At 37.8% G+C, this 21,019-nt stretch overlaps 27 non-coding genes across 27 annotated transcripts; 13 read left to right on the top strand and 14 right to left on the bottom strand.

The window, feature by feature from the left end:
* Window positions 1-612: 612 nt before the first annotated feature.
* TRNAS-UGA (transfer RNA serine (anticodon UGA)) lies at window positions 613-694 on the bottom strand. The gene has a single exon. It is a non-coding gene; the product is annotated as a tRNA-Ser (tRNA).
* Window positions 695-817: 123 nt separating this feature from the next.
* Window positions 818-891, top strand: TRNAT-AGU (transfer RNA threonine (anticodon AGU)). Its single transcript has one exon. It is a non-coding gene; the product is annotated as a tRNA-Thr (tRNA).
* Window positions 892-2,172: 1,281 nt separating this feature from the next.
* TRNAS-UGA (transfer RNA serine (anticodon UGA)) lies at window positions 2,173-2,254 on the bottom strand. Its single transcript has one exon. It is a non-coding gene; the product is annotated as a tRNA-Ser (tRNA).
* Window positions 2,255-2,377: 123 nt separating this feature from the next.
* Window positions 2,378-2,451, top strand: TRNAT-AGU (transfer RNA threonine (anticodon AGU)). The gene has a single exon. It is a non-coding gene; the product is annotated as a tRNA-Thr (tRNA).
* A 1,281-nt stretch (window positions 2,452-3,732) lies between these two features.
* On the bottom strand, window positions 3,733-3,814 carry TRNAS-UGA (transfer RNA serine (anticodon UGA)). The gene has a single exon. It is a non-coding gene; the product is annotated as a tRNA-Ser (tRNA).
* A 123-nt stretch (window positions 3,815-3,937) lies between these two features.
* On the top strand, window positions 3,938-4,011 carry TRNAT-AGU (transfer RNA threonine (anticodon AGU)). Its single transcript has one exon. It is a non-coding gene; the product is annotated as a tRNA-Thr (tRNA).
* Window positions 4,012-5,293: 1,282 nt separating this feature from the next.
* On the bottom strand, window positions 5,294-5,375 carry TRNAS-UGA (transfer RNA serine (anticodon UGA)). The gene has a single exon. It is a non-coding gene; the product is annotated as a tRNA-Ser (tRNA).
* Window positions 5,376-5,498: 123 nt separating this feature from the next.
* Window positions 5,499-5,572, top strand: TRNAT-AGU (transfer RNA threonine (anticodon AGU)). The gene has a single exon. It is a non-coding gene; the product is annotated as a tRNA-Thr (tRNA).
* A 1,282-nt stretch (window positions 5,573-6,854) lies between these two features.
* On the bottom strand, window positions 6,855-6,936 carry TRNAS-UGA (transfer RNA serine (anticodon UGA)). Its single transcript has one exon. It is a non-coding gene; the product is annotated as a tRNA-Ser (tRNA).
* A 123-nt stretch (window positions 6,937-7,059) lies between these two features.
* Window positions 7,060-7,133, top strand: TRNAT-AGU (transfer RNA threonine (anticodon AGU)). Its single transcript has one exon. It is a non-coding gene; the product is annotated as a tRNA-Thr (tRNA).
* A 1,282-nt stretch (window positions 7,134-8,415) lies between these two features.
* TRNAS-UGA (transfer RNA serine (anticodon UGA)) lies at window positions 8,416-8,497 on the bottom strand. Its single transcript has one exon. It is a non-coding gene; the product is annotated as a tRNA-Ser (tRNA).
* A 123-nt stretch (window positions 8,498-8,620) lies between these two features.
* TRNAT-AGU (transfer RNA threonine (anticodon AGU)) lies at window positions 8,621-8,694 on the top strand. Its single transcript has one exon. It is a non-coding gene; the product is annotated as a tRNA-Thr (tRNA).
* A 1,282-nt stretch (window positions 8,695-9,976) lies between these two features.
* TRNAS-UGA (transfer RNA serine (anticodon UGA)) lies at window positions 9,977-10,058 on the bottom strand. The gene has a single exon. It is a non-coding gene; the product is annotated as a tRNA-Ser (tRNA).
* Window positions 10,059-10,181: 123 nt separating this feature from the next.
* TRNAT-AGU (transfer RNA threonine (anticodon AGU)) lies at window positions 10,182-10,255 on the top strand. Its single transcript has one exon. It is a non-coding gene; the product is annotated as a tRNA-Thr (tRNA).
* Window positions 10,256-11,536: 1,281 nt separating this feature from the next.
* TRNAS-UGA (transfer RNA serine (anticodon UGA)) lies at window positions 11,537-11,618 on the bottom strand. Its single transcript has one exon. It is a non-coding gene; the product is annotated as a tRNA-Ser (tRNA).
* A 123-nt stretch (window positions 11,619-11,741) lies between these two features.
* Window positions 11,742-11,815, top strand: TRNAT-AGU (transfer RNA threonine (anticodon AGU)). Its single transcript has one exon. It is a non-coding gene; the product is annotated as a tRNA-Thr (tRNA).
* Window positions 11,816-13,096: 1,281 nt separating this feature from the next.
* On the bottom strand, window positions 13,097-13,178 carry TRNAS-UGA (transfer RNA serine (anticodon UGA)). The gene has a single exon. It is a non-coding gene; the product is annotated as a tRNA-Ser (tRNA).
* Window positions 13,179-13,301: 123 nt separating this feature from the next.
* On the top strand, window positions 13,302-13,375 carry TRNAT-AGU (transfer RNA threonine (anticodon AGU)). Its single transcript has one exon. It is a non-coding gene; the product is annotated as a tRNA-Thr (tRNA).
* A 1,281-nt stretch (window positions 13,376-14,656) lies between these two features.
* On the bottom strand, window positions 14,657-14,738 carry TRNAS-UGA (transfer RNA serine (anticodon UGA)). Its single transcript has one exon. It is a non-coding gene; the product is annotated as a tRNA-Ser (tRNA).
* Window positions 14,739-14,861: 123 nt separating this feature from the next.
* Window positions 14,862-14,935, top strand: TRNAT-AGU (transfer RNA threonine (anticodon AGU)). The gene has a single exon. It is a non-coding gene; the product is annotated as a tRNA-Thr (tRNA).
* A 1,282-nt stretch (window positions 14,936-16,217) lies between these two features.
* TRNAS-UGA (transfer RNA serine (anticodon UGA)) lies at window positions 16,218-16,299 on the bottom strand. Its single transcript has one exon. It is a non-coding gene; the product is annotated as a tRNA-Ser (tRNA).
* Window positions 16,300-16,422: 123 nt separating this feature from the next.
* Window positions 16,423-16,496, top strand: TRNAT-AGU (transfer RNA threonine (anticodon AGU)). The gene has a single exon. It is a non-coding gene; the product is annotated as a tRNA-Thr (tRNA).
* Window positions 16,497-17,778: 1,282 nt separating this feature from the next.
* TRNAS-UGA (transfer RNA serine (anticodon UGA)) lies at window positions 17,779-17,860 on the bottom strand. The gene has a single exon. It is a non-coding gene; the product is annotated as a tRNA-Ser (tRNA).
* A 123-nt stretch (window positions 17,861-17,983) lies between these two features.
* On the top strand, window positions 17,984-18,057 carry TRNAT-AGU (transfer RNA threonine (anticodon AGU)). Its single transcript has one exon. It is a non-coding gene; the product is annotated as a tRNA-Thr (tRNA).
* Window positions 18,058-19,339: 1,282 nt separating this feature from the next.
* Window positions 19,340-19,421, bottom strand: TRNAS-UGA (transfer RNA serine (anticodon UGA)). The gene has a single exon. It is a non-coding gene; the product is annotated as a tRNA-Ser (tRNA).
* Window positions 19,422-19,544: 123 nt separating this feature from the next.
* On the top strand, window positions 19,545-19,618 carry TRNAT-AGU (transfer RNA threonine (anticodon AGU)). Its single transcript has one exon. It is a non-coding gene; the product is annotated as a tRNA-Thr (tRNA).
* A 1,282-nt stretch (window positions 19,619-20,900) lies between these two features.
* On the bottom strand, window positions 20,901-20,982 carry TRNAS-UGA (transfer RNA serine (anticodon UGA)). Its single transcript has one exon. It is a non-coding gene; the product is annotated as a tRNA-Ser (tRNA).
* Between the last annotated feature and the right edge of the window lie 37 nt (window positions 20,983-21,019).

Here is a 21,019-nt window from a genome sequence, read left to right on the forward strand (position 1 = left end):
GACGCAGTGTACTATATGATCACACTGTGTTGCTGGACAGGGAAGGGGGAGAAGTTGTATGCTGATTGGACAGCGTCATACAGAAAACATTAGCTGCCCAGAGTAAAAAGGAGTCATCTCCTATTTGGCTATTAGAGCTACATTAGTATATATAAATAAATGCTCATAACTTTGCAAATAAACGTTTTTTTAAAAAAAACAACAAATCACACTGTAGTTATCAGCATCATAGCGCCTATTAGGCTAGTTAGGAAATTGGGAATTGATAAACTGGTGACAGAGTCCATTTAAGGGACTATATACAGGAGTATGTGACAGAAAATAGTATTATAATTGACAGCAAGCAGAGATTTACTAAGGACAGAAGTTGTCCAACCAACCTGATTTGTTTTTATCAAGAGGAAAATAAAAGTCTGGACAAATGGGATGCTGTAGATATAGTGATTTATACTCTAAATATTGCTTGCTTTTCAGAGTTGTAAGCCAGGGGCACAGCTGGAACCACTATTATTAATGTAATTAATCAGTGATAAAGAGGATGGAATTAAAATAACTCTTTCTATAGGTTACAAACTTTAATATGTTTCTGGAAGTTCTCTTCTTAAAATAGAACGTTGTGAACAGGACTTGAACCTGTGCAGGGAGACCCCATTGGATTTCAAATCCAACGCCTTAACCACTCGGCCATCACAACTTATGTACCCTGACTGTTAAGACTTCTGGCAACTACACCTAAGGGGCTAGCCTAAAATATGAGATCAGTCTTTTGCTCTGAACTGAGCTGTGTGGTAGGACACCGTGAGAAGAAAAGTGCTTTGGTGCTGTGGCTTAGTTGGTTAAAGCACCTGTCTAGTAAACAGGAGATCCTGAGTTCAAATCTCAGCAGTGCCTTGCTATTTGTTGCTTTAGTTTATTCACTTGTTTATTATTTAAGTTTACATAACTAAAGTATATGATGAATCAAATTCTTTATAGGCAATTAAAAATCTATCGGGTTTTTCATTGGTGACAGAGACCCCATGAATGTCATTGAGTTTTCTATAAGTAGTAAGTTCAATACAAAGTAATTATAGACCAGTAAGCTTAACATCCATTGTGGGAAAAACTTTTGAAGAGCTCTTAAAGGGACTCTGTTACCAGTTTATCAGGTCCCTAACTCCTAACTAGTCTAATTGGTGCTTTGCTGCTGATAACTACAGGGTGATTTGTAGTAAAAAAAATGTTTATTATTTGCAAAATTATGAGCATTTTCTAAATATGTAATTTAGCCTTTATTAGACATCTGGGAGGTAACAGCAGCAATTCTCCTGAGGTGGAGCTGACTCTCAGCATCTGATGCTGTCCTATCAGCATGAAGTTGCTTCACACACATTGTGAAACTCAAGCTACAGGGAAGGAGGATCAATTCATACAGCCATATCTCGGGCTGTGGGCCACCTAAAAAAGCAGATTTGGTGGCATTTGAAAGACTGGATTCTAGTCTTTCATATGACACCAAAATCACAGTTCTAGCTGTGACAGAACCGAAGATATCACCTGTTGAAAACACAATCGGGAATGGACGCAGTGTACTATATGATCACACTGTGTTGCTGGACAGGGAAGGGGGAGAAGTTGTATGCTGATTGGACAGCGTCATACAGAAAACATTAGCTGCCCAGAGTAAAAAGGAGTCATCTCCTATTTGGCTATTAGAGCTACATTAGTATATATAAATAAATGCTCATAACTTTGCAAATAAACGTTTTTTTAAAAAAAACAACAAATCACACTGTAGTTATCAGCATCATAGCGCCTATTAGGCTAGTTAGGAAATTGGGAATTGATAAACTGGTGACAGAGTCCATTTAAGGGACTATATACAGGAGTATGTGACAGAAAATAGTATTATAATTGACAGCAAGCAGAGATTTACTAAGGACAGAAGTTGTCCAACCAACCTGATTTGTTTTTATCAAGAGGAAAATAAAAGTCTGGACAAATGGGATGCTGTAGATATAGTGATTTATACTCTAAATATTGCTTGCTTTTCAGAGTTGTAAGCCAGGGGCACAGCTGGAACCACTATTATTAATGTAATTAATCAGTGATAAAGAGGATGGAATTAAAATAACTCTTTCTATAGGTGACAAACTTTAATATGTTTCTGGAAGTTCTCTTCTTAAAATAGAACGTTGTGAACAGGACTTGAACCTGTGCAGGGAGACCCCATTGGATTTCAAATCCAACGCCTTAACCACTCGGCCATCACAACTTATGTACCCTGACTGTTAAGACTTCTGGCAACTACACCTAAGGGGCTAGCCTAAAATATGAGATCAGTCTTTTGCTCTGAACTGAGCTGTGTGGTAGGACACCGTGAGAAGAAAAGTGCTTTGGTGCTGTGGCTTAGTTGGTTAAAGCGCCTGTCTAGTAAACAGGAGATCCTGAGTTCAAATCTCAGCAGTGCCTTGCTATTTGTTGCTTTAGTTTATTCACTTGTTTATTATTTAAGTTTACATAACTAAAGTATATGATGAATCAAATTCTTTATAGGCAATTAAAAATCTATCGGGTTTTTCATTGGTGACAGAGACCCCATGAATGTCATTGAGTTTTCTATAAGTAGTAAGTTCAATACAAAGTAATCATAGACCAGTAAGCTTAACATCCATTGTGGGAAAAACTTTTGAAGAGCTCTTAAAGGGACTCTGTTACCAGTTTATCAGGTCCCTAACTCCTAACTAGTCTAATTGGTGCTTTGCTGCTGATAACTACAGGGTGATTGGTAGTAAAAAAAATGTTTATTATTTGCAAAATTATGAGCATTTTCTAAATATGTAATTTAGCCTTTATTAGACATCTGGGAGGTAACAGCAGCAATTCTCCTGAGGTGGAGCTGACTCTCAGCATCTGATGCTGTCCTATCAGCATGAAGTTGCTTCACACACATTGTGAAACTCAAGCTACAGGGAAGGAGGATCAATTCATACAGCCATATCTCGGGCTGTGGGCCACCTAAAAAAGCAGATTTGGTGGCATTTGAAAGACTGGATTCTACTCTTTCATATGACACCAAAATCACAGTTCTAGCTGTGACAGAACCGAAGATATCACCTGTTGAAAACACAATCGGGAATGGACGCAGTGTACTATATGATCACACTGTGTTGCTGGACAGGGAAGGGGGAGAAGTTGTATGCTGATTGGACAGCGTCATACAGAAAACATTAGCTGCCCAGAGTAAAAAGGAGTCATCTCCTATTTGGCTATTAGAGCTACATTAGTATATATAAATAAATGCTCATAACTTTGCAAATAAACGTTTTTTTAAAAAAAACAACAAATCACACTGTAGTTATCAGCATCATAGCGCCTATTAGGCTAGTTAGGAAATTGGGAATTGATAAACTGGTGACAGAGTCCATTTAAGGGACTATATACAGGAGTATGTGACAGAAAATAGTATTATAATTGACAGCAAGCAGAGATTTACTAAGGACAGAAGTTGTCCAACCAACCTGATTTGTTTTTATCAAGAGGAAAATAAAAGTCTGGACAAATGGGATGCTGTAGTTATAGTGATTTATACTCTAAATATTGCTCGCTTTTCAGAGTTGTAAGCCAGGGGCACAGCTGGAACCACTATTATTAATGTAATTAATCAGTGATAAAGAGGATGGAATTAAAATAACTCTTTCTATAGGTGACAAACTTTAATATGTTTCTGGAAGTTCTCTTCTTAAAATAGAACGTTGTGAACAGGACTTGAACCTGTGCAGGGAGACCCCATTGGATTTCAAATCCAACGCCTTAACCACTCGGCCATCACAACTTATGTACCCTGACTGTTAAGACTTCTGGCAACTACACCTAAGGGGCTAGCCTAAAATATGAGATCAGTCTTTTGCTCTGAACTGAGCTGTGTGGTAGGACACCGTGAGAAGAAAAGTGCTTTGGTGCTGTGGCTTAGTTGGTTAAAGCGCCTGTCTAGTAAACAGGAGATCCTGAGTTCAAATCTCAGCAGTGCCTTGCTATTTGTTGCTTTAGTTTATTCACTTGTTTATTATTTAAGTTTACATAACTAAAGTATATGATGAATCAAATTCTTTATAGGCAATTAAAAATCTATCGGGTTTTTCATTGGTGACAGAGACCCCATGAATGTCATTGAGTTTTCTATAAGTAGTAAGTTCAATACAAAGTAATTATAGACCAGTAAGCTTAACATCCATTGTGGGAAAAACTTTTGAAGAGCTCTTAAAGGGACTCTGTTACCAGTTTATCAGGTCCCTAACTCCTAACTAGTCTAATTGGTGCTTTGCTGCTGATAACTACAGGGTGATTGGTAGTAAAAAAAATGTTTATTATTTGCAAAATTATGAGCATTTTCTAAATATGTAATTTAGCCTTTATTAGACATCTGGGAGGTAACAGCAGCAATTCTCCTGAGGTGGAGCTGACTCTCAGCATCTGATGCTGTCCTATCAGCATGAAGTTGCTTCACACACATTGTGAAACTCAAGCTACAGGGAAGGAGGATCAATTCAAACAGCCATATATCGGGCTGTGGGCCACCTAAAAAAAGCAGATTTGGTGGCATTTGAAAGACTGGATTCTACTCTTTCATATGACACCAAAATCACAGTTCTAGCTGTGACAGAACCGAAGATATCACCTGTTGAAAACACAATCGGGAATGGACGCAGTGTACTATATGATCACACTGTGTTGCTGGACAGGGAAGGGGGAGAAGTTGTATGCTGATTGGACAGCGTCATACAGAAAACATTAGCTGCCCAGAGTAAAAAGGAGTCATCTCCTATTTGGCTATTAGAGCTACATTAGTATATATAAATAAATGCTCATAACTTTGCAAATAAACGTTTTTTTAAAAAACAAAACAAATCACACTGTAGTTATCAGCATCATAGCGCCTATTAGGCTAGTTAGGAAATTGGGAATTGATAAACTGGTGACAGAGTCCATTTAAGGGACTATATACAGGAGTATGTGACAGAAAATAGTATTATAATTGACAGCAAGCAGAGATTTACTAAGGACAGAAGTTGTCCAACCAACCTGATTTGTTTTTATCAAGAGGAAAATAAAAGTCTGGACAAATGGGATGCTGTAGTTATAGTGATTTATACTCTAAATATTGCTCGCTTTTCAGAGTTGTAAGCCAGGGGCACAGCTGGAACCACTATTATTAATGTAATTAATCAGTGATAAAGAGGATGGAATTAAAATAACTCTTTCTATAGGTGACAAACTTTAATATGTTTCTGGAAGTTCTCTTCTTAAAATAGAACGTTGTGAACAGGACTTGAACCTGTGCAGGGAGACCCCATTGGATTTCAAATCCAACGCCTTAACCACTCGGCCATCACAACTTATGTACCCTGACTGTTAAGACTTCTGGCAACTACACCTAAGGGGCTAGCCTAAAATATGAGATCAGTCTTTTGCTCTGAACTGAGCTGTGTGGTAGGACACCGTGAGAAGAAAAGTGCTTTGGTGCTGTGGCTTAGTTGGTTAAAGCGCCTGTCTAGTAAACAGGAGATCCTGAGTTCAAATCTCAGCAGTGCCTTGCTATTTGTTGCTTTAGTTTATTCACTTGTTTATTATTTAAGTTTACATAACTAAAGTATATGATGAATCAAATTCTTTATAGGCAATTAAAAATCTATCGGGTTTTTCATTGGTGACAGAGACCCCATGAATGTCATTGAGTTTTCTATAAGTAGTAAGTTCAATACAAAGTAATTATAGACCAGTAAGCTTAACATCCATTGTGGGAAAAACTTTTGAAGAGCTCTTAAAGGGACTCTGTTACCAGTTTATCAGGTCCCTAACTCCTAACTAGTCTAATTGGTGCTTTGCTGCTGATAACTACAGGGTGATTGGTAGTAAAAAAAATGTTTATTATTTGCAAAATTATGAGCATTTTCTAAATATGTAATTTAGCCTTTATTAGACATCTGGGAGGTAACAGCAGCAATTCTCCTGAGGTGGAGCTGACTCTCAGCATCTGATGCTGTCCTATCAGCATGAAGTTGCTTCACACACATTGTGAAACTCAAGCTACAGGGAAGGAGGATCAATTCAAACAGCCATATATCGGGCTGTGGGCCACCTAAAAAAAGCAGATTTGGTGGCATTTGAAAGACTGGATTCTACTCTTTCATATGACACCAAAATCACAGTTCTAGCTGTGACAGAACCGAAGATATCACCTGTTGAAAACACAATCGGGAATGGACGCAGTGTACTATATGATCACACTGTGTTGCTGGACAGGGAAGGGGGAGAAGTTGTATGCTGATTGGACAGCGTCATACAGAAAACATTAGCTGCCCAGAGTAAAAAGGAGTCATCTCCTATTTGGCTATTAGAGCTACATTAGTATATATAAATAAATGCTCATAACTTTGCAAATAAACGTTTTTTTAAAAAACAAAACAAATCACACTGTAGTTATCAGCATCATAGCGCCTATTAGGCTAGTTAGGAAATTGGGAATTGATAAACTGGTGACAGAGTCCATTTAAGGGACTATATACAGGAGTATGTGACAGAAAATAGTATTATAATTGACAGCAAGCAGAGATTTACTAAGGACAGAAGTTGTCCAACCAACCTGATTTGTTTTTATCAAGAGGAAAATAAAAGTCTGGACAAATGGGATGCTGTAGTTATAGTGATTTATACTCTAAATATTGCTCGCTTTTCAGAGTTGTAAGCCAGGGGCACAGCTGGAACCACTATTATTAATGTAATTAATCAGTGATAAAGAGGATGGAATTAAAATAACTCTTTCTATAGGTGACAAACTTTAATATGTTTCTGGAAGTTCTCTTCTTAAAATAGAACGTTGTGAACAGGACTTGAACCTGTGCAGGGAGACCCCATTGGATTTCAAATCCAACGCCTTAACCACTCGGCCATCACAACTTATGTACCCTGACTGTTAAGACTTCTGGCAACTACACCTAAGGGGCTAGCCTAAAATATGAGATCAGTCTTTTGCTCTGAACTGAGCTGTGTGGTAGGACACCGTGAGAAGAAAAGTGCTTTGGTGCTGTGGCTTAGTTGGTTAAAGCGCCTGTCTAGTAAACAGGAGATCCTGAGTTCAAATCTCAGCAGTGCCTTGCTATTTGTTGCTTTAGTTTATTCACTTGTTTATTATTTAAGTTTACATAACTAAAGTATATGATGAATCAAATTCTTTATAGGCAATTAAAAATCTATCGGGTTTTTCATTGGTGACAGAGACCCCATGAATGTCATTGAGTTTTCTATAAGTAGTAAGTTCAATACAAAGTAATTATAGACCAGTAAGCTTAACATCCATTGTGGGAAAAACTTTTGAAGAGCTCTTAAAGGGACTCTGTTACCAGTTTATCAGGTCCCTAACTCCTAACTAGTCTAATTGGTGCTTTGCTGCTGATAACTACAGGGTGATTGGTAGTAAAAAAAATGTTTATTATTTGCAAAATTATGAGCATTTTCTAAATATGTAATTTAGCCTTTATTAGACATCTGGGAGGTAACAGCAGCAATTCTCCTGAGGTGGAGCTGACTCTCAGCATCTGATGCTGTCCTATCAGCATGAAGTTGCTTCACACACATTGTGAAACTCAAGCTACAGGGAAGGAGGATCAATTCAAACAGCCATATATCGGGCTGTGGGCCACCTAAAAAAAGCAGATTTGGTGGCATTTGAAAGACTGGATTCTACTCTTTCATATGACACCAAAATCACAGTTCTAGCTGTGACAGAACCGAAGATATCACCTGTTGAAAACACAATCGGGAATGGACGCAGTGTACTATATGATCACACTGTGTTGCTGGACAGGGAAGGGGGAGAAGTTGTATGCTGATTGGACAGCGTCATACAGAAAACATTAGCTGCCCAGAGTAAAAAGGAGTCATCTCCTATTTGGCTATTAGAGCTACATTAGTATATATAAATAAATGCTCATAACTTTGCAAATAAACGTTTTTTTAAAAAACAAAACAAATCACACTGTAGTTATCAGCATCATAGCGCCTATTAGGCTAGTTAGGAAATTGGGAATTGATAAACTGGTGACAGAGTCCATTTAAGGGACTATATACAGGAGTATGTGACAGAAAATAGTATTATAATTGACAGCAAGCAGAGATTTACTAAGGACAGAAGTTGTCCAACCAACCTGATTTGTTTTTATCAAGAGGAAAATAAAAGTCTGGACAAATGGGATGCTGTAGTTATAGTGATTTATACTCTAAATATTGCTCGCTTTTCAGAGTTGTAAGCCAGGGGCACAGCTGGAACCACTATTATTAATGTAATTAATCAGTGATAAAGAGGATGGAATTAAAATAACTCTTTCTATAGGTGACAAACTTTAATATGTTTCTGGAAGTTCTCTTCTTAAAATAGAACGTTGTGAACAGGACTTGAACCTGTGCAGGGAGACCCCATTGGATTTCAAATCCAACGCCTTAACCACTCGGCCATCACAACTTATGTACCCTGACTGTTAAGACTTCTGGCAACTACACCTAAGGGGCTAGCCTAAAATATGAGATCAGTCTTTTGCTCTGAACTGAGCTGTGTGGTAGGACACCGTGAGAAGAAAAGTGCTTTGGTGCTGTGGCTTAGTTGGTTAAAGCGCCTGTCTAGTAAACAGGAGATCCTGAGTTCAAATCTCAGCAGTGCCTTGCTATTTGTTGCTTTAGTTTATTCACTTGTTTATTATTTAAGTTTACATAACTAAAGTATATGATGAATCAAATTCTTTATAGGCAATTAAAAATCTATCGGGTTTTTCATTGGTGACAGAGACCCCATGAATGTCATTGAGTTTTCTATAAGTAGTAAGTTCAATACAAAGTAATTATAGACCAGTAAGCTTAACATCCATTGTGGGAAAAACTTTTGAAGAGCTCTTAAAGGGACTCTGTTACCAGTTTATCAGGTCCCTAACTCCTAACTAGTCTAATTGGTGCTTTGCTGCTGATAACTACAGGGTGATTGGTAGTAAAAAAAATGTTTATTATTTGCAAAATTATGAGCATTTTCTAAATATGTAATTTAGCCTTTATTAGACATCTGGGAGGTAACAGCAGCAATTCTCCTGAGGTGGAGCTGACTCTCAGCATCTGATGCTGTCCTATCAGCATGAAGTTGCTTCACACACATTGTGAAACTCAAGCTACAGGGAAGGAGGATCAATTCAAACAGCCATATATCGGGCTGTGGGCCACCTAAAAAAAGCAGATTTGGTGGCATTTGAAAGACTGGATTCTACTCTTTCATATGACACCAAAATCACAGTTCTAGCTGTGACAGAACCGAAGATATCACCTGTTGAAAACACAATCGGGAATGGACGCAGTGTACTATATGATCACACTGTGTTGCTGGACAGGGAAGGGGGAGAAGTTGTATGCTGATTGGACAGCGTCATACAGAAAACATTAGCTGCCCAGAGTAAAAAGGAGTCATCTCCTATTTGGCTATTAGAGCTACATTAGTATATATAAATAAATGCTCATAACTTTGCAAATAAACGTTTTTTTAAAAAACAAAACAAATCACACTGTAGTTATCAGCATCATAGCGCCTATTAGGCTAGTTAGGAAATTGGGAATTGATAAACTGGTGACAGAGTCCATTTAAGGGACTATATACAGGAGTATGTGACAGAAAATAGTATTATAATTGACAGCAAGCAGAGATTTACTAAGGACAGAAGTTGTCCAACCAACCTGATTTGTTTTTATCAAGAGGAAAATAAAAGTCTGGACAAATGGGATGCTGTAGTTATAGTGATTTATACTCTAAATATTGCTCGCTTTTCAGAGTTGTAAGCCAGGGGCACAGCTGGAACCACTATTATTAATGTAATTAATCAGTGATAAAGAGGATGGAATTAAAATAACTCTTTCTATAGGTGACAAACTTTAATATGTTTCTGGAAGTTCTCTTCTTAAAATAGAACGTTGTGAACAGGACTTGAACCTGTGCAGGGAGACCCCATTGGATTTCAAATCCAACGCCTTAACCACTCGGCCATCACAACTTATGTACCCTGACTGTTAAGACTTCTGGCAACTACACCTAAGGGGCTAGCCTAAAATATGAGATCAGTCTTTTGCTCTGAACTGAGCTGTGTGGTAGGACACCGTGAGAAGAAAAGTGCTTTGGTGCTGTGGCTTAGTTGGTTAAAGCGCCTGTCTAGTAAACAGGAGATCCTGAGTTCAAATCTCAGCAGTGCCTTGCTATTTGTTGCTTTAGTTTATTCACTTGTTTATTATTTAAGTTTACATAACTAAAGTATATGATGAATCAAATTCTTTATAGGCAATTAAAAATCTATCGGGTTTTTCATTGGTGACAGAGACCCCATGAATGTCATTGAGTTTTCTATAAGTAGTAAGTTCAATACAAAGTAATTATAGACCAGTAAGCTTAACATCCATTGTGGGAAAAACTTTTGAAGAGCTCTTAAAGGGACTCTGTTACCAGTTTATCAGGTCCCTAACTCCTAACTAGTCTAATTGGTGCTTTGCTGCTGATAACTACAGGGTGATTGGTAGTAAAAAAAATGTTTATTATTTGCAAAATTATGAGCATTTTCTAAATATGTAATTTAGCCTTTATTAGACATCTGGGAGGTAACAGCAGCAATTCTCCTGAGGTGGAGCTGACTCTCAGCATCTGATGCTGTCCTATCAGCATGAAGTTGCTTCACACACATTGTGAAACTCAAGCTACAGGGAAGGAGGATCAATTCAAACAGCCATATATCGGGCTGTGGGCCACCTAAAAAAGCAGATTTGGTGGCATTTGAAAGACTGGATTCTACTCTTTCATATGACACCAAAATCACAGTTCTAGCTGTGACAGAACCGAAGATATCACCTGTTGAAAACACAATCGGGAATGGACGCAGTGTACTATATGATCACACTGTGTTGCTGGACAGGGAAGGGGGAGAAGTTGTATGCTGATTGGACAGCGTCATACAGAAAACATTAGCTGCCCAGAGTAAAAAGGAGTCATCTCCTATTTGGCTATTAGAGCTACATTAGTATATATAAATAAATGCTCATAACTTTGCAAATAAACGTTTTTTTAAAAAAAACAACAAATCACACTGTAGTTATCAGCATCATAGCGCCTATTAGGCTAGTTAGGAAATTGGGAATTGATAAACTGGTGACAGAGTCCATTTAAGGGACTATATACAGGAGTATGTGACAGAAAATAGTATTATAATTGACAGCAAGCAGAGATTTACTAAGGACAGAAGTTGTCCAACCAACCTGATTTGTTTTTATCAAGAGGAAAATAAAAGTCTGGACAAATGGGATGCTGTAGATATAGTGATTTATACTCTAAATATTGCTTGCTTTTCAGAGTTGTAAGCCAGGGGCACAGCTGGAACCACTATTATTAATGTAATTAATCAGTGATAAAGAGGATGGAATTAAAATAACTCTTTCTATAGGTGACAAACTTTAATATGTTTCTGGAAGTTCTCTTCTTAAAATAGAACGTTGTGAACAGGACTTGAACCTGTGCAGGGAGACCCCATTGGATTTCAAATCCAACGCCTTAACCACTCGGCCATCACAACTTATGTACCCTGACTGTTAAGACTTCTGGCAACTACACCTAAGGGGCTAGCCTAAAATATGAGATCAGTCTTTTGCTCTGAACTGAGCTGTGTGGTAGGACACCGTGAGAAGAAAAGTGCTTTGGTGCTGTGGCTTAGTTGGTTAAAGCACCTGTCTAGTAAACAGGAGATCCTGAGTTCAAATCTCAGCAGTGCCTTGCTATTTGTTGCTTTAGTTTATTCACTTGTTTATTATTTAAGTTTACATAACTAAAGTATATGATGAATCAAATTCTTTATAGGCAATTAAAAATCTATCGGGTTTTTCATTGGTGACAGAGACCCCATGAATGTCATTGAGTTTTCTATAAGTAGTAAGTTCAATACAAAGTAATTATAGACCAGTAAGCTTAACATCCATTGTGGGAAAAACTTTTGAAGAGCTCTTAAAGGGACTCTGTTACCAGTTTATCAGGTCCCTAACTCCTAACTAGTCTAATTGGTGCTTTGCTGCTGATAACTACAGGGTGATTTGTAGTAAAAAAAATGTTTATTATTTGCAAAATTATGAGCATTTTCTAAATATGTAATTTAGCCTTTATTAGACATCTGGGAGGTAACAGCAGCAATTCTCCTGAGGTGGAGCTGACTCTCAGCATCTGATGCTGTCCTATCAGCATGAAGTTGCTTCACACACATTGTGAAACTCAAGCTACAGGGAAGGAGGATCAATTCATACAGCCATATCTCGGGCTGTGGGCCACCTAAAAAAGCAGATTTGGTGGCATTTGAAAGACTGGATTCTAGTCTTTCATATGACACCAAAATCACAGTTCTAGCTGTGACAGAACCGAAGATATCACCTGTTGAAAACACAATCGGGAATGGACGCAGTGTACTATATGATCACACTGTGTTGCTGGACAGGGAAGGGGGAGAAGTTGTATGCTGATTGGACAGCGTCATACAGAAAACATTAGCTGCCCAGAGTAAAAAGGAGTCATCTCCTATTTGGCTATTAGAGCTACATTAGTATATATAAATAAATGCTCATAACTTTGCAAATAAACGTTTTTTTAAAAAAAACAACAAATCACACTGTAGTTATCAGCATCATAGCGCCTATTAGGCTAGTTAGGAAATTGGGAATTGATAAACTGGTGACAGAGTCCATTTAAGGGACTATATACAGGAGTATGTGACAGAAAATAGTATTATAATTGACAGCAAGCAGAGATTTACTAAGGACAGAAGTTGTCCAACCAACCTGATTTGTTTTTATCAAGAGGAAAATAAAAGTCTGGACAAATGGGATGCTGTAGATATAGTGATTTATACTCTAAATATTGCTTGCTTTTCAGAGTTGTAAGCCAGGGGCACAGCTGGAACCACTATTATTAATGTAATTAATCAGTGATAAAGAGGATGGAATTAAAATAACTCTTTCTATAGGTGACAAACTTTAATATGTTTCTGGAAGTTCTCTTCTTAAAATAGAACATTGTGAACAGGACTTGAACCTGTGCAGGGAGACCCCATTGGATTTCAAATCCAACGCCTTAACCACTCGGCCATCACAACTTATGTACCCTGACTGTTAAGACTTCTGGCAACTACACCTAAGGGGCTAGCCTAAAATATGAGATCAGTCTTTTGCTCTGAACTGAGCTGTGTGGTAGGACACCGTGAGAAGAAAAGTGCTTTGGTGCTGTGGCTTAGTTGGTTAAAGCGCCTGTCTAGTAAACAGGAGATCCTGAGTTCAAATCTCAGCAGTGCCTTGCTATTTGTTGCTTTAGTTTATTCACTTGTTTATTATTTAAGTTTACATAACTAAAGTATATGATGAATCAAATTCTTTATAGGCAATTAAAAATCTATCGGGTTTTTCATTGGTGACAGAGACCCCATGAATGTCATTGAGTTTTCTATAAGTAGTAAGTTCAATACAAAGTAATTATAGACCAGTAAGCTTAACATCCATTGTGGGAAAAACTTTTGAAGAGCTCTTAAAGGGACTCTGTTACCAGTTTATCAGGTCCCTAACTCCTAACTAGTCTAATTGGTGCTTTGCTGCTGATAACTACAGGGTGATTGGTAGTAAAAAAAATGTTTATTATTTGCAAAATTATGAGCATTTTCTAAATATGTAATTTAGCCTTTATTAGACATCTGGGAGGTAACAGCAGCAATTCTCCTGAGGTGGAGCTGACTCTCAGCATCTGATGCTGTCCTATCAGCATGAAGTTGCTTCACACACATTGTGAAACTCAAGCTACAGGGAAGGAGGATCAATTCAAACAGCCATATATCGGGCTGTGGGCCACCTAAAAAAGCAGATTTGGTGGCATTTGAAAGACTGGATTCTACTCTTTCATATGACACCAAAATCACAGTTCTAGCTGTGACAGAACCGAAGATATCACCTGTTGAAAACACAATCGGGAATGGACGCAGTGTACTATATGATCACACTGTGTTGCTGGACAGGGAAGGGGGAGAAGTTGTATGCTGATTGGACAGCGTCATACAGAAAACATTAGCTGCCCAGAGTAAAAAGGAGTCATCTCCTATTTGGCTATTAGAGCTACATTAGTATATATAAATAAATGCTCATAACTTTGCAAATAAACGTTTTTTTAAAAAACAAAACAAATCACACTGTAGTTATCAGCATCATAGCGCCTATTAGGCTAGTTAGGAAATTGGGAATTGATAAACTGGTGACAGAGTCCATTTAAGGGACTATATACAGGAGTATGTGACAGAAAATAGTATTATAATTGACAGCAAGCAGAGATTTACTAAGGACAGAAGTTGTCCAACCAACCTGATTTGTTTTTATCAAGAGGAAAATAAAAGTCTGGACAAATGGGATGCTGTAGTTATAGTGATTTATACTCTAAATATTGCTCGCTTTTCAGAGTTGTAAGCCAGGGGCACAGCTGGAACCACTATTATTAATGTAATTAATCAGTGATAAAGAGGATGGAATTAAAATAACTCTTTCTATAGGTGACAAACTTTAATATGTTTCTGGAAGTTCTCTTCTTAAAATAGAACGTTGTGAACAGGACTTGAACCTGTGCAGGGAGACCCCATTGGATTTCAAATCCAACGCCTTAACCACTCGGCCATCACAACTTATGTACCCTGACTGTTAAGACTTCTGGCAACTACACCTAAGGGGCTAGCCTAAAATATGAGATCAGTCTTTTGCTCTGAACTGAGCTGTGTGGTAGGACACCGTGAGAAGAAAAGTGCTTTGGTGCTGTGGCTTAGTTGGTTAAAGCGCCTGTCTAGTAAACAGGAGATCCTGAGTTCAAATCTCAGCAGTGCCTTGCTATTTGTTGCTTTAGTTTATTCACTTGTTTATTATTTAAGTTTACATAACTAAAGTATATGATGAATCAAATTCTTTATAGGCAATTAAAAATCTATCGGGTTTTTCATTGGTGACAGAGACCCCATGAATGTCATTGAGTTTTCTATAAGTAGTAAGTTCAATACAAAGTAATTATAGACCAGTAAGCTTAACATCCATTGTGGGAAAAACTTTTGAAGAGCTCTTAAAGGGACTCTGTTACCAGTTTATCAGGTCCCTAACTCCTAACTAGTCTAATTGGTGCTTTGCTGCTGATAACTACAGGGTGATTGGTAGTAAAAAAAATGTTTATTATTTGCAAAATTATGAGCATTTTCTAAATATGTAATTTAGCCTTTATTAGACATCTGGGAGGTAACAGCAGCAATTCTCCTGAGGTGGAGCTGACTCTCAGCATCTGATGCTGTCCTATCAGCATGAAGTTGCTTCACACACATTGTGAAACTCAAGCTACAGGGAAGGAGGATCAATTCAAACAGCCATATATCGGGCTGTGGGCCACCTAAAAAAAGCAGATTTGGTGGCATTTGAAAGACTGGATTCTACTCTTTCATATGACACCAAAATCACAGTTCTAGCTGTGACAGAACCGAAGATATCACCTGTTGAAAACACAATCGGGAATGGACGCAGTGTACTATATGATCACACTGTGTTGCTGGACAGGGAAGGGGGAGAAGTTGTATGCTGATTGGACAGCGTCATACAGAAAACATTAGCTGCCCAGAGTAAAAAGGAGTCATCTCCTATTTGGCTATTAGAGCTACATTAGTATATATAAATAAATGCTCATAACTTTGCAAATAAACGTTTTTTTAAAAAACAAAACAAATCACACTGTAGTTATCAGCATCATAGCGCCTATTAGGCTAGTTAGGAAATTGGGAATTGATAAACTGGTGACAGAGTCCATTTAAGGGACTATATACAGGAGTATGTGACAGAAAATAGTATTATAATTGACAGCAAGCAGAGATTTACTAAGGACAGAAGTTGTCCAACCAACCTGATTTGTTTTTATCAAGAGGAAAATAAAAGTCTGGACAAATGGGATGCTGTAGTTATAGTGATTTATACTCTAAATATTGCTCGCTTTTCAGAGTTGTAAGCCAGGGGCACAGCTGGAACCACTATTATTAATGTAATTAATCAGTGATAAAGAGGATGGAATTAAAATAACTCTTTCTATAGGTGACAAACTTTAATATGTTTCTGGAAGTTCTCTTCTTAAAATAGAACGTTGTGAACAGGACTTGAACCTGTGCAGGGAGACCCCATTGGATTTCAAATCCAACGCCTTAACCACTCGGCCATCACAACTTATGTACCCTGACTGTTAAGACTTCTGGCAACTACACCTAAGGGGCTAGCCTAAAATATGAGATCAGTCTTTTGCTCTGAACTGAGCTGTGTGGTAGGACACCGTGAGAAGAAAAGTGCTTTGGTGCTGTGGCTTAGTTGGTTAAAGCGCCTGTCTAGTAAACAGGAGATCCTGAGTTCAAATCTCAGCAGTGCCTTGCTATTTGTTGCTTTAGTTTATTCACTTGTTTATTATTTAAGTTTACATAACTAAAGTATATGATGAATCAAATTCTTTATAGGCAATTAAAAATCTATCGGGTTTTTCATTGGTGACAGAGACCCCATGAATGTCATTGAGTTTTCTATAAGTAGTAAGTTCAATACAAAGTAATTATAGACCAGTAAGCTTAACATCCATTGTGGGAAAAACTTTTGAAGAGCTCTTAAAGGGACTCTGTTACCAGTTTATCAGGTCCCTAACTCCTAACTAGTCTAATTGGTGCTTTGCTGCTGATAACTACAGGGTGATTGGTAGTAAAAAAAATGTTTATTATTTGCAAAATTATGAGCATTTTCTAAATATGTAATTTAGCCTTTATTAGACATCTGGGAGGTAACAGCAGCAATTCTCCTGAGGTGGAGCTGACTCTCAGCATCTGATGCTGTCCTATCAGCATGAAGTTGCTTCACACACATTGTGAAACTCAAGCTACAGGGAAGGAGGATCAATTCAAACAGCCATATATCGGGCTGTGGGCCACCTAAAAAAAGCAGATTTGGTGGCATTTGAAAGACTGGATTCTACTCTTTCATATGACACCAAAATCACAGTTCTAGCTGTGACAGAACCGAAGATATCACCTGTTGAAAACACAATCGGGAATGGACGCAGTGTACTATATGATCACACTGTGTTGCTGGACAGGGAAGGGGGAGAAGTTGTATGCTGATTGGACAGCGTCATACAGAAAACATTAGCTGCCCAGAGTAAAAAGGAGTCATCTCCTATTTGGCTATTAGAGCTACATTAGTATATATAAATAAATGCTCATAACTTTGCAAATAAACGTTTTTTTAAAAAACAAAACAAATCACACTGTAGTTATCAGCATCATAGCGCCTATTAGGCTAGTTAGGAAATTGGGAATTGATAAACTGGTGACAGAGTCCATTTAAGGGACTATATACAGGAGTATGTGACAGAAAATAGTATTATAATTGACAGCAAGCAGAGATTTACTAAGGACAGAAGTTGTCCAACCAACCTGATTTGTTTTTATCAAGAGGAAAATAAAAGTCTGGACAAATGGGATGCTGTAGTTATAGTGATTTATACTCTAAATATTGCTCGCTTTTCAGAGTTGTAAGCCAGGGGCACAGCTGGAACCACTATTATTAATGTAATTAATCAGTGATAAAGAGGATGGAATTAAAATAACTCTTTCTATAGGTGACAAACTTTAATATGTTTCTGGAAGTTCTCTTCTTAAAATAGAACGTTGTGAACAGGACTTGAACCTGTGCAGGGAGACCCCATTGGATTTCAAATCCAACGCCTTAACCACTCGGCCATCACAACTTATGTACCCTGACTGTTAAGACTTCTGGCAACTACACCTAAGGGGCTAGCCTAAAATATGAGATCAGTCTTTTGCTCTGAACTGAGCTGTGTGGTAGGACACCGTGAGAAGAAAAGTGCTTTGGTGCTGTGGCTTAGTTGGTTAAAGCGCCTGTCTAGTAAACAGGAGATCCTGAGTTCAAATCTCAGCAGTGCCTTGCTATTTGTTGCTTTAGTTTATTCACTTGTTTATTATTTAAGTTTACATAACTAAAGTATATGATGAATCAAATTCTTTATAGGCAATTAAAAATCTATCGGGTTTTTCATTGGTGACAGAGACCCCATGAATGTCATTGAGTTTTCTATAAGTAGTAAGTTCAATACAAAGTAATTATAGACCAGTAAGCTTAACATCCATTGTGGGAAAAACTTTTGAAGAGCTCTTAAAGGGACTCTGTTACCAGTTTATCAGGTCCCTAACTCCTAACTAGTCTAATTGGTGCTTTGCTGCTGATAACTACAGGGTGATTGGTAGTAAAAAAAATGTTTATTATTTGCAAAATTATGAGCATTTTCTAAATATGTAATTTAGCCTTTATTAGACATCTGGGAGGTAACAGCAGCAATTCTCCTGAGGTGGAGCTGACTCTCAGCATCTGATGCTGTCCTATCAGCATGAAGTTGCTTCACACACATTGTGAAACTCAAGCTACAGGGAAGGAGGATCAATTCAAACAGCCATATATCGGGCTGTGGGCCACCTAAAAAAAGCAGATTTGGTGGCATTTGAAAGACTGGATTCTACTCTTTCATATGACACCAAAATCACAGTTCTAGCTGTGACAGAACCGAAGATATCACCTGTTGAAAACACAATCGGGAATGGACGCAGTGTACTATATGATCACACTGTGTTGCTGGACAGGGAAGGGGGAGAAGTTGTATGCTGATTGGACAGCGTCATACAGAAAACATTAGCTGCCCAGAGTAAAAAGGAGTCATCTCCTATTTGGCTATTAGAGCTACATTAGTATATATAAATAAATGCTCATAACTTTGCAAATAAACGTTTTTTTAAAAAACAAAACAAATCACACTGTAGTTATCAGCATCATAGCGCCTATTAGGCTAGTTAGGAAATTGGGAATTGATAAACTGGTGACAGAGTCCATTTAAGGGACTATATACAGGAGTATGTGACAGAAAATAGTATTATAATTGACAGCAAGCAGAGATTTACTAAGGACAGAAGTTGTCCAACCAACCTGATTTGTTTTTATCAAGAGGAAAATAAAAGTCTGGACAAATGGGATGCTGTAGTTATAGTGATTTATACTCTAAATATTGCTCGCTTTTCAGAGTTGTAAGCCAGGGGCACAGCTGGAACCACTATTATTAATGTAATTAATCAGTGATAAAGAGGATGGAATTAAAATAACTCTTTCTATAGGTGACAAACTTTAATATGTTTCTGGAAGTTCTCTTCTTAAAATAGAACGTTGTGAACAGGACTTGAACCTGTGCAGGGAGACCCCATTGGATTTCAAATCCAACGCCTTAACCACTCGGCCATCACAACTTATGTACCCTGACTGTTAAGACTTCTGGCAACTACACCTAAGGGGCTAGCCTAAAATATGAGATCAGTCTTTTGCTCTGAACTGAGCTGTGTGGTAGGACACCGTGAGAAGAAAAGTGCTTTGGTGCTGTGGCTTAGTTGGTTAAAGCGCCTGTCTAGTAAACAGGAGATCCTGAGTTCAAATCTCAGCAGTGCCTTGCTATTTGTTGCTTTAGTTTATTCACTTGTTTATTATTTAAGTTTACATAACTAAAGTATATGATGAATCAAATTCTTTATAGGCAATTAAAAATCTATCGGGTTTTTCATTGGTGACAGAGACCCCATGAATGTCATTGAGTTTTCTATAAGTAGTAAGTTCAATACAAAGTAATTATAGACCAGTAAGCTTAACATCCATTGTGGGAAAAACTTTTGAAGAGCTCTTAAAGGGACTCTGTTACCAGTTTATCAGGTCCCTAACTCCTAACTAGTCTAATTGGTGCTTTGCTGCTGATAACTACAGGGTGATTGGTAGTAAAAAAAATGTTTATTATTTGCAAAATTATGAGCATTTTCTAAATATGTAATTTAGCCTTTATTAGACATCTGGGAGGTAACAGCAGCAATTCTCCTGAGGTGGAGCTGACTCTCAGCATCTGATGCTGTCCTATCAGCATGAAGTTGCTTCACACACATTGTGAAACTCAAGCTACAGGGAAGGAGGATCAATTCAAACAGCCATATATCGGGCTGTGGGCCACCTAAAAAAAGCAGATTTGGTGGCATTTGAAAGACTGGATTCTACTCTTTCATATGACACCAAAATCACAGTTCTAGCTGTGACAGAACCGAAGATATCACCTGTTGAAAACACAATCGGGAATGGACGCAGTGTACTATATGATCACACTGTGTTGCTGGACAGGGAAGGGGGAGAAGTTGTATGCTGATTGGACAGCGTCATACAGAAAACATTAGCTGCCCAGAGTAAAAAGGAGTCATCTCCTATTTGGCTATTAGAGCTACATTAGTATATATAAATAAATGCTCATAACTTTGCAAATAAACGTTTTTTTAAAAAACAAAACAAATCACACTGTAGTTATCAGCATCATAGCGCCTATTAGGCTAGTTAGGAAATTGGGAATTGATAAACTGGTGACAGAGTCCATTTAAGGGACTATATACAGGAGTATGTGACAGAAAATAGTATTATAATTGACAGCAAGCAGAGATTTACTAAGGACAGAAGTTGTCCAACCAACCTGATTTGTTTTTATCAAGAGGAAAATAAAAGTCTGGACAAATGGGATGCTGTAGTTATAGTGATTTATACTCTAAATATTGCTCGCTTTTCAGAGTTGTAAGCCAGGGGCACAGCTGGAACCACTATTATTAATGTAATTAATCAGTGATAAAGAGGATGGAATTAAAATTACTCTTTCTATAGGTGACAAACTTTAATATGTTTCTGGAAGTTCTCTTCTTAAAATAGAACGTTGTGAACAGGACTTGAACCTGTGCAGGGAGACCCCATTGGATTTCAAATCCAACGCCTTAACCACTCGGCCATCACAACTTATGTACCCTGACTGTTAAGACTTCTGGCAACTACA

Source organism: Rhinoderma darwinii, chromosome 3 (genome assembly GCF_050947455.1).
Source record: "Rhinoderma darwinii isolate aRhiDar2 chromosome 3, aRhiDar2.hap1, whole genome shotgun sequence".
Taxonomy (NCBI): Eukaryota; Metazoa; Chordata; class Amphibia; order Anura; family Rhinodermatidae; genus Rhinoderma; species Rhinoderma darwinii.